Raw genomic sequence first — 11,423 nt, forward strand, 5'->3', positions numbered from 1 at the left:
AGTTTAAATTGCAAGGAAGCAGCACGGGAGGGAGGGGGAGGAAGTAGCGAGCTAGCTCTCTGTTTTGTTTGAAAGTCAACAGAAGTGACGTTACCCAGCATCGCTTAGAGCACCTTTAAGTACTGTTGGATTTGTGGGTGAAAACAAAGGGCTGTATTTTGGGCTCCAGCGCGTGGCGTAAAGTTCGTTATTCACCCGCGCAAAGTTTAATTCGGTATTTTGCACGTTTATTTTTTAAGCATTGCGCCCAGGGGTGTGGAAATTAACAACCTAGGGAGGGGACTAGCGCGTTGTCTAAAAATCGCTATCATACACCACATTCAGTTCAGAGACAGTTCATATGCTATTTTAAGAGTGCATGTCAACAGTCATATTGGCAGGTGCACGCACCATCCTTCTATCATTCATGAACGCACACCAGCGCACGTCCATACAAAGCATTACAAATTGCACGATTACAATGGGAAACATAATTAGAATAAAGATATTACAAAAATACTGTACATCTCATGATGAGTAGTTATTCACCATCATTTGCATTCTCGCCTCTCCCCTAAAAGTGATTAGGGGAGAGGCGAGAGACACGTATGGAGCACAGCTGAAGACGCACTGTCACGAGATATAAGCAACTCCTCTGCAGGATAAATGTTGTTTTATTCAGTCATTTGAGCAACATTAGGGTAAGTGTTGCTTTTTCCAGCCTATGTTTTCGGTGGTAACCCATTGTCAGTCAATAGTGAAAGTAACTGCATATAACTGTCTTGTCGTTGACTGACTCCTTGGTGAACAGTGTTGGGCAAGTTACTTCAAAATCGTAATGTACTATGCATTACTTATTACTGTCATTTCAAAGTAATTTGTTACATTATAATATTACTGTCTCTGAATTGTAAGGCATTACACTACTATTGCATTACTTTTAAGTTACTTTCACCAAAATATCTAGAAATATGGATTTGCCATTCTAAATGCAGTTTATTACGCTCAATGCAGCTTGCTCTTCCAATGGAGGGAGATGTGGTATAGCATAATGACTGAGCTAGGCTTAAGGCAGCAGTAGAATGCAATAGGCGCAGTGCTCATAATGCAATACAAGGAACAATCATAGTCAGAATTTTGTTAAAAACCGACAAAAGGTCAAAGTCTGGTAAATTGTGATAGAAATACTGTAACTTTAAGGCCTAGGCCTACTCATTAAAATCAATAGAGAGCCTACTACTATATTGTAAATCAAAGCTTAAAGGAACCGTATGTAAGATTGTGGCCAAAACGGGTACTACAATCACTTTCAAATTACTGTAGAGCAGTGTATCCCCTTCCCCTCCCCTCTGACTGGCAGAGTTGGCAAACGGATGACGAAACACTACTGACTTTGTGATTAGTAGATAGGTGGAGGGTGGCGCATTAGGCCAAAACACAAAATGACAACATCAACATCAGTTGAGGGCTGCGACTTCACTTTTTAAATGACAATATCCTGGCCAGACTGCTGTTGTCAGTGATATAAGTATTTGAAATGAACATGATTTCTTAATGTCTAGTGACATATCAGGGCAATTTTATGATTAATTGAAATACATTTTTTACATACGGTTCCTTTAATAAAGACATGTCGTGTGTGAAACGCAGTTTGCAGTAAAGCTACTATTCATTGGTTACATTTGGGTCCTTTGGTGCCCAATGCAAAGTGCGTGATACGCGTGGTGGGAGCGGTGGCACTGCCAGGCTACACAAAATAATGAGCGTAGGCTTCGGTGTATTCCCGCAAATAGAGTCCGCCTGCGAGTCTGCTGCAGCCACAGTCATATTCAACCAGTATCAGGAGATAACGTTCTACTATTTTGCGCGATTTCTTCTCCTCTGTTCTCGCGTGGTGTTTGCGAATATGTATCAAAACAAAACAAGTGCTTAATTTTGGGTTAAACTGCATTGTAACGCGCGTTACTGAAGTTTGTACCGAGTAAATATTACCCAATTTTTTTTTTGTAATGCCTTACATTACCGCGTTACCGCAAACAGCAATATATTACAGTGATTACATTACTTTTGTAACGCATTACTCCCAACACTGTTGGTGAAGTTAGTTTCACTTTGCCAATGAGTTCAAATAATAGACGAGTGCAAATGCGTGAAGGCTATGCTAGGTTTTTGTAAAGCATGGTTTAAGAATGACTATTCCATACGGTCTCGCAAGCAGCCTCCTTCAAATGCGCCGTTGAATGCCAAAATACCGATGCATTTATTTGACATATCGCGCGTTGCGCCGTTAAAGGGAATGACAGATGTCATTCTCATTGGTTTAAAATGATGTTACGCCCCAAACACACCCATATGACTGATTAAAAGACCTAGGAACACCTTGTTACGCCATGAACTCCACTTTTGATAACAAAACCCCTCCCAATGTGAACTGGACATCCTACTAAATTTGAATAGACTTTTGACGAGTGACGATGCACTTTAGGGGCTGTATTTTGGGCCACCAGCGCATGGCGTAATACTAGTTATTCACCCGCGGAAAGTTGAATTCGTTATTTTGCACGTTTATTTTTTAAGCATTGCGCCCAGGGGTGTGGCAATTAACAACCTAGGGAGGGACCCAGCGCTTTGTCTAAAAATCGCTATCATACACCACCTAAACCTGGTTAGAAGTCAATGGCGAGTTGTTCATATGCTATTTTAAGAGCGCATGTCAACAGTCATATTGGCAGGTGCACGCACCATCCTTCTATCATTCATGAACGCACACCAGCGCACGTCCATGCAAAGCATTACAAATTGCACGATTACAATGGGAAACATAATTAGAATAAAGATATTACGAAATACTGTACATCTCATCTCAGTTATTCACCATCATTTGCAAATTGGTAATGACGGTTAAAAGTGATTAGGGGAGAGGCGAGAGACACGTATGGAGCACAGCTGAAGACGCACTGTCACGAGATATAAGCAACTCCTCTGCAGGATAAATGTTGTTTTATTCAGTCATTTGAGCAACATTAGGGTAAGTTGCTTTTTCCAGCCTATGTTTTCGATGGTAACCCATTGTCAGTCAATAGTGAAAGTAACTGCATAACTGTCTTGTCATTGACTGACTCCTTTGGTGAAGTTAGTTTCACTTTGCCAATGAGTTCAAATAATAGACTAGTGCAAATGCGTGAAGGCTATGCTAGGTTTTAGTAAAGCATGGTTTAAGAATGACTATTCCATACGGTCTTGCAAGCAGCCTCCTTCAAATGCGCCGTTGAATGCCAAAATACCGATGCATTTATTTGACATATCGCGCATTGCGCCGTTAAAGGGAATGACAGATGTCATTCTCATTGGTTTAAAATGATGTTACGCCCCAAACACACCCATATGACTGATTAAAAGACCTAGGAACACCTTGTTACGCCATGCGCTCCACTTTTGAGAACGAAACCCCTCCCAATGTGAACTGGACATCCTACTAAATTTGAATAGACTTTTGACGAGTGACGATGCACTTTAGAATGTCATGATAGGGCCCTAGAATGTCATGATAGGGCCCAAAGTCTTTATCATGCGTTGCATATTAACTGAGCTATTTGAACTTAAAAATAAAGTTGACTTTATTTTATTATATATTATTTTATTATATTAAGAGCATTCGACTTCTGGATATGTTGAATCAATAATCAATGGTATTTAGAAAGACATAAATAAACAGAATGCAGAAATACATCAGAATAATTGTCCCCATAATGGCGAGAATAACTATGGAAGAAGTTAGATTCTCAATACAGTTCCTTAGAGCCATGCATTACACTGAGTCTAAGATGTTGTCTGTCTCCTAAGCTTGCGTGAGTAAGCTGACCCCAATTACACTGCAAAATACAAAGAGGAAGTAGACCATATTAGAAATATGAGGACTGAAGAAAAAAAACACACGGAGCCCCTGCCTCCCAGTGCACAGAAAAAGGACGCTGTCAAAGGCTCAGTGATGAAGCTAGGACAGTCTTTTTATTTATACTTGGCTTGTAAGGCTTGAGGCTAGGCATCTGAAAGTTTTACAGTGTATAGATCTGAGAGATTCATTGAACTCTCCCAGCCTAAGCCTCTCTCTCTCTCTCTCTCCTCCTCTCTTTTAGACCTCAGATTATAGTGTAATGTCTTAGTGAGGTGTCAGAGCTTTGAGTGACGGCTCGTCTCTTGTTAAGGCAGAGCCGGTGCAGCCAACTGACAATTCACTTGGCAGACATCATCAGAGCTGTCTCTATACACAACAGCGCTGCTGGAGCTCAGATCAACAACTACACACGCAGGCACACGCACACACACACACACACATACACACCACTGTAGTCTCTCCAGGCGTCTCCACCAAGAAGTATTTTTGTGTGTGTGTGTGTGTTTGTGTGTGTGTGTGTGTGTGCGTGCACGCTTTTGTGTTTGTGGTTGCGTGTGTTTATGTTGTGTGTATGTCTATAATGTACAATATGTGTGTGTACACATGTGTGTATGCTTGTTTATGTTTGTATGAGTGTGTGTGTGTGTGTGTGCGCGCTTTTGTGTTTGTGGTTGTGGTTGCGGTTGTGTGTGTTTATGTTGTGTGTATGTCTATAATATACAATATGTGTGTGTACACATGTGTGTATGCTTGTTTATGTTTGTATGAGTGTGTGTGTGTGTGTGTTTGATTGTGTGTGCAGCGTTGGCGTCATGGGGCCAGGCCCCCCCAAAAAGGTCAGTGTACCCCCCCCCCCCCCCCCCGCCCGACATAAAAAAACATCTAAATATTATTACGGCTATGATTGAAATTAAATCCATATTGAACACTGACGTTGAACACTTAACTCAAAGTGAGACATGAATAACACAGACTGACACTCGTGTCAACTATGCTACTGTTGATTGTGTGTGCATACTGCGTGATTCTGCATTCTGCATGGACACCGTTTCAGCAAGTGCAACAGACACATTTACCACCACTCCAGCAACGCCAAATGAGCATAAATCTCAACCTGTAGGGTAGGGCAATTTACTAGCGTCCACAACTGAACGGCATACTTCAATCACAAGCTCAGTTGAATGAAGTTCGCTGATGACAACATTAAAACGAATCAAAAGTTTAGTGATCATGAAATAATACAATACATGATAAGATGTAAGATGCAGGGAGATGATGAAGAGCAGTAGTTCTACTCAAACTACTTGCGGTAGGCTATGGAAGATTGGGCAAGTTTAAAGGTGCTACAAGCGATGTAACAGGTTTTCATTCAACACGGTCTCCGTGAACAGCCTGGCTGCAAAAACGGCCACAAAACAACTTGGACAAACCTTGCCCATAAAAACATAAACTGTACCAGCAAATCACAGACGAGATGCGTGTTTGGGAAAGTATCAATTGCACAGGAGGGAGGGTGGGTAGCGATCTAGCTCTCTGTTTTGTTTGAATGTCAACAGAAGTGACGTTACCCTGCATCGCTTATAGCACCTTTAAGTGGATAACTTGAAAGTGAAAGTAAGACATTCGAAAGCCCAACGAAAGTTAAGGATGCTTTGTGTAAAGTACAAAGGCAAAACTGGTGCTCTGAATAGCGATTCTAAATGCATATGCATGACACGGGAAAGCGCAATTTGCCATTTTCAGCTCCTGCGACAGGCAGTCTGCGGTTTTACCCAAGTGCGGCCTCTTTGTAAATAGCCCGCATCGGTTAAGTCAGTCTTTGCAAACAATTAATGCCTGGAAACAGGCGCAAACGGCTTGATAAATCTAGCCCGTAGTACTTTGGATCATGTAGACTTAAGTTGGGGAGATGGAATCGCACTTTGAGTGAGAGCAACACAGAACGGCACAAGAACATTTAGAAATGAACGGAAAGACACAGTGATGATGAGATTTTGCACTCAGCTGTAGCCTAGGCCTGCTAGTGGTGAGTCCGTTATAGCCTATTTACTTGTATTGTAGCCTATGCAATGCTGTATTCTATTAAACGCTGTGTGCAGTCTATTAAATGCAATGTTAGGCTATGACCGCGATGTTCTTACACTATTTTTTCCCATATTCATGTTGTTTCAGTTATCCAAAAGGCTTAAATGATGTTCTTTATTATATGCCAATTTTGTAAAATAACTAATAAAAGTGAGGTGAGGTACCCCCCTGTCAATGCTCATGTCCCACCACCCCTTGCTCTCTGGCGCCGAGCCTGTATGTGTGTGTGTTGGTGAGACATTTAGTTCCTGTTTCCTGATAATTATGTCATTAGCAGAATGTGCGACTTGTTGTTTGCACACAAATCACACCTCAGGCCATCTCAGGGTGATTAGACCTGTCAAAACACACACACACACACACACGCACGCGCGCACACACACACTATGAAGACAATAAATCCATTTCAAGCTTCCTTGGGTGACTATAGGTACACTGGTATGAACAAAATAAAATAAATGTAAAATTCTCTTGAAAGCTACAAACTAAAATCTTACCTCAGCTCCTAACAGCTAACAGTTCATAACAACTCCTTTGTCTTCTTCACATCCTGTTTTCTGCTTTTATAGGTAACAGTTTTTCTTTGCAAAAGCAAATGTGTGTTTGTGTATGTGTCTGTGTGTGACTGGGTGTCCATCTGTATGGTATGTGTACTTCTGTGTGCTTGTTTGTGTGTGTTTATCCCCAAACAAATGCTTTTATAGAGCCAGTAAGCAGCAGCTGCTGATTCTACTGTCTAATTTGCTGGCACTTTTCCCACACAGAGCCTGGCTGCAGGCCAGGTATCAGGGAGACTGCATTAGTGTGGTCCATACTGCCTGAGGGAAAAATCATCCATAACCCTGTTCATACACACACACACACACACACACACTCACATACACACACACACGGGCGCGCGCGCACTCACACTCTCTCACACACTCTCTCACACACACACACACACACACACACACACACACACACACACACACACACACACACACTGTAGCGTTGTGAGGGGTGTGGACAAGTTAGTAGGACAAGAACAAACTGTGTTAATAGAAGATTGGAGCTTTTATTTTGCTAAAATTCACTTTTTAGAGTAACTCAGGAAGGGTCAGAAAAATACTCAACCAAACTTTTATAGCTCCGTCTCAGCAAGAGTGGTCATTCATTTAAGTCCTCCAGATAAATCCAAAACTCAAAAGTCCAAAGTCCAAAACTCAAGTTCCAGCTTTCCAGTCCACAAACGTATCTTTCTTAGAGCAGAGTTCACAAGGCTTCCTCCGTATGCTCCTTTGTCTTCCACCAAGTACACTTTTTGTTGGCCTCCCTTCTGCCTTGATGATTAATCCCAAACACCTGCACTCCTCCCATTGCATTATGGGAGATGTAGTTTCTACGAAGGCGGCCATCTTGGGACTTCCATGACCACCTTCTATGGCAGGGGTTCCCAAACTTTTCAACCCGCAACCCCCAAAATAACCGTGCCAGAGACTGGCGACCCCCACTATCCCTGGATGTGACTCAAAAAATAAAATAAAATGTGCGCACCGGCCATACGCACTAGGCTTATCCAAACACGGGCTTAACGACAACACAAAAGAACAGAGCAGCCTGTTATGATTTTACATATAGAACTTCACTATATGATAAAAGCAGAATACCTTAGTCAAAAAATAATATCCATGAGTGCACATTATTGCTGTCATATGCAAACGTAACTTTGAAACATTACTTTAATTTCCATTTTAAAGCAACACCAAAGCACTTTTCCTGTCGCATGCACGCTTGTTTATCCAGCACTGGCTTTGGAAATAACGATGTCTACAGACAAGGTAGAGTACGTTGCATGATTTTATGAAAGTTTAATGTATTGCGACATCAGAAGCAAGTGAAATTTCTTATGTCTCATTCCATCGAACTACAGATCCGCTACCCGATCTGGCAAACTTGCGGTTATAGCCGATAGAGGGTCGCGAAGAGAATGCAGAAGTGCCGTTCACCCTGTTACGAGTTGATGATTTTGGAAACAATATTTTAATGTACAAAAAAGTCTTTGGTGTTGCTTTAACAGAAGAATATCTCAGTCAGGGTAATATCCACAAACTGTTGTAAACATATGTACATTGTTACTGCGCAAATTTACATTTTGGCAACTACGTTTTAGCGTTAATCTCATCTAATGAGATGAATGCGCGCTATGCGCGGAACACAGCAAGTCCATTCTTGGTTTAATTGTGGAGACGGCCACACGGAGATCATCCTCCACATTTAGACGCGATCTGTATTTGTTTTAAATATATTTCAGTGCAAAGAACGGCGTCAGTACGTCCATCGCGGCCTTGGATAGCTGTGGATATTCCCTCTCGACTGAAATCCAGAACTCAGCAAGCGTCTTGGAATTAAAATCTGTCTTTAAAGTGCGGTCACATGACAGCTCAACCAGTTCGTCCTCCATGCCGGCCGACAGATGACTTGCGGTGGTTACAGTGAATGGTGATCCTATCCAGTCATAATTTTTCAGAATTTTATTTTTTCCAAATTTATTTGATTTATGGAAATCATTTCGCGACCCACCCCTCGGGTCGCGACCCCCACTTTGGGAACCCCTGTTCTATGGGAATGTACCGTCCGTCCACGACATGTCCCCTCGCGATGCCACAACGCATACACACACACACAGACACACACACACACACTCACACTGCATGAAAAGTGTGATTTTCGTCCCCGTAAACGACCGGAGATCTCCCTCATTTTCGGTAGTTGATGACAATTTGCAACCCGTGCTTGTCGCCGTTTGTCTGTGCCACAAATTGTCGGAACCGAACAATGACGTATGTGGAGAGCTTGCAGAGTGCTAATGGCCCTAATTAGCATATGAATGCAGCGAAACCGCGGCTGGCCAGGTCTGGCTTGAATATCCTTACTCAGTATTGGATGAAACCACTACTTTCAAACAAGTAAAATCACTCCTGATTGGCAGCAAAACCACACCTGGCCAGGCCAGGCTTGAATTTCCTTACTCAGTATTGGATGAAACCACAACTTTCAAACAAGTAAAATCACTCGTGATTGGTTGGCAGATCTGTCACTATTCGTCACCCTGCCTCATAATAAATGTATATATATATAAATATATATTAATTTATTTATTCATATTAAGCTGTATATTCATGTCATTGTTATCCTATGTAGGCTACCATCAAGGACATGAATGAATTTATAGAGGAAATGAACATTTGCCAGGAACATGTTTATGCAAAGAAAGAGCTTTATTAAAACAAACACAACTATATACAAAGCGAGGATCTGCCCACACATGGGTGGAGGATGATCCAAAAACTACAACTCAGTGAACTGTCCGTTTGCCTCCTCTGGGTTGTCGGTAACTGGCGCTGTTCTTTCCGAGGCAGGTCCGTTGTGCAGACGCCTATTGTGCGTGGCTCTGTACTTCGGAGTCGCCTCTTACCGGTGAAGCACCCGATTTGGTTCCCCATGCAATTCATGTTTCCCCTCTAGGTCTTTACACGGAAGTTCTAGTCGGTTACCGTAGCTAAAAAACACGGAAAACGCAATACAGCACTGTGAATACGCACGGTAACCTAGCAACAACGCAAGAACTTCAAAACAGTGGCGTAAAGGAAACAGGAATTCCGGGGGAACCAAATCGGGTGCTTCACCGGGACTGCAGCTTCGCACAGAGTTCAGAGAGCTCCAGCCTACGAAATGACGGCGACCGTACAATCCATCCAGAGACCCCACCAACAACGCCATCTTCTTCGTCAGACAGTTCCACCTAGTCATATGCTAGCACACTCTGTCTCGATTCCAGCAGCTGTAAAAAAAACAATGAATCAGTACTGTGCGATGATGCACTGCGTATGGACACAACACTATCAATGCACCAAATAAAGTCTTACCCTCTTTCTTCTCGCTCGACTCCGAGCTGAACTCTTCGCAGCTTCTGCCCGCAATGAGTTTTCTGGCTGGGTATACCTAAAACTCCTGCGTACCGTCTCGTAATATGTCTTACAGGCGGCTGGAAAACAATTAAATGAGAGTGGTATGAATAAAAATCAAACGCAAGTCACAGTAACATTAAACAAGGAAGGAGAAACAGTAAAAAAAAAAAAAAAGTCACTTACACACAATGTCGTCTTTCAACATCGTGTAAATCTGGACTTGCAGATATTGCTCCGAGCAAATAGGAGGCCACCGCCTCATTATGAGGCGAGATTAGTCTGTGAAAACAAAATGTACAGTTATGATCGGTATCTATCCTATGGTATCTATACGTATCTATTTCCTTATACCGCAGAATGAAAGCATATTCTTTAAATCTTACCCTTGCTCCGGTTCGTAGCGCCTGCAATTTGTCTCCGAGTTGTGAAGACGGCGTACTGCTTCCTGTAAATGACGACACAAAAAAATACACTTTAATAAAGCTGGTTCTGCTCACTTGTTCTTTTGCAAGGCTACTAGGCTACTCTTAGCTTTGGTTTTAGGCTAGGGTACTTTTAGCTTAGCTAGCAGTCATCGAACATATTCTTACCGCAAGCTTGGGATTGTGCACCAGTCTTCTCTTCTTAAAGTTTGTCTCTCCCGCACAGTTTTTCGACTCCAGAGCAGCCAACCGGTCCTCTATGGACAGCAACCTAGAGTTTAACTAATTGCTTGAATGACTTGCAGACAGCTCCGAGCAAAGAGGAAGTCACGACCCCATTAGGAGGCAAAGTTAGTCTGTGAAAACAAAATGTACAGTTAAGATCGGTATCTATCAACGTAGCCAATCTATTTCCTTATAGCCTACAGCAGAATGAAAGCATAGTATTCTTTAAATCTTACCATTGCTCCGGTAGCGCCTATGTGTCTCCGAGTGAACCCTGGTAGGCTACGGCTGGCTCTGATTTCCCGAAAGCAAATGTCCATTCTCCTGGCGAGACAAGTAACCACTCATCTGGCACTAGATCCAATGCTCTCCATTCTTCCAAGCAAAAAGGGAAGTGCTCGTTTAAAGGTCCCCTCTTCTAGAAGGAATGAGCGCAGACGATCGCGGGCGCGTTGTTTATGATTCACATCCACATACATCCAAATAACGTGAAGTAGTAGCCTAATGAAACTGTAGGCTAGCCTTACTGTTCTGCTGAATCCAAGTACAGCTCGCTGCAGCCTGTGGGAAGGCGAGGCTTGGAGATGCTCCTCTCTGAATTTGCCGCCGCACACTGACTGTTGTTTATCCTATCAGCTGTTCTGGTGGAAGCGCGACCACAGTGCAACCACTGCTCACTAGAGGAAGTGTATCCCCTGCTGGCGTGGGGGCGTAACGGTTGGACTTAGTGGTTTATTGAAGTGACCCTGCTGTGGCGTATAGACTGAGAATGTTTTGGACTGTGTAAATAGTCTACTACCAGGGAAACAGCCAATCTATTTCCCTGGTAGTAGACTATTTACACAGTCCAAAACATTGGCTATTTCC

The 11,423-nt window shown here is 42.7% G+C and overlaps 1 long non-coding RNA gene across 2 annotated transcripts; it reads right to left on the minus strand.

Annotated features, from left to right (window-relative positions):
- Window positions 1–9,630: 9,630 nt before the first annotated feature.
- Window positions 9,631–11,216, minus strand: LOC143109581 (uncharacterized). Of its 2 annotated transcripts, XR_012983905.1 has the most exons (7): window positions 11,084–11,216; window positions 10,793–10,974; window positions 10,500–10,687; window positions 10,293–10,354; window positions 10,093–10,188; window positions 9,868–9,986; window positions 9,631–9,782 (listed from the first exon to the last, which is right to left on the minus strand). It is a non-coding gene; the product is annotated as an uncharacterized LOC143109581 (long non-coding RNA). The 2 variants fall into 2 exon arrangements; XR_012983904.1 differs by having other exon boundaries at window positions 10,793–11,210.
- Between the last annotated feature and the right edge of the window lie 207 nt (window positions 11,217–11,423).

Source organism: Alosa pseudoharengus, unplaced genomic scaffold (assembly GCF_046254945.1).
Source record: "Alosa pseudoharengus isolate Yale_2024_CS ecotype anadromous, Long Island Sound unplaced genomic scaffold, YU_APseudo_1.1 YU_APseudo_1.1_scf_7, whole genome shotgun sequence".
Taxonomy (NCBI): Eukaryota; Metazoa; Chordata; class Actinopteri; order Clupeiformes; family Clupeidae; genus Alosa; species Alosa pseudoharengus.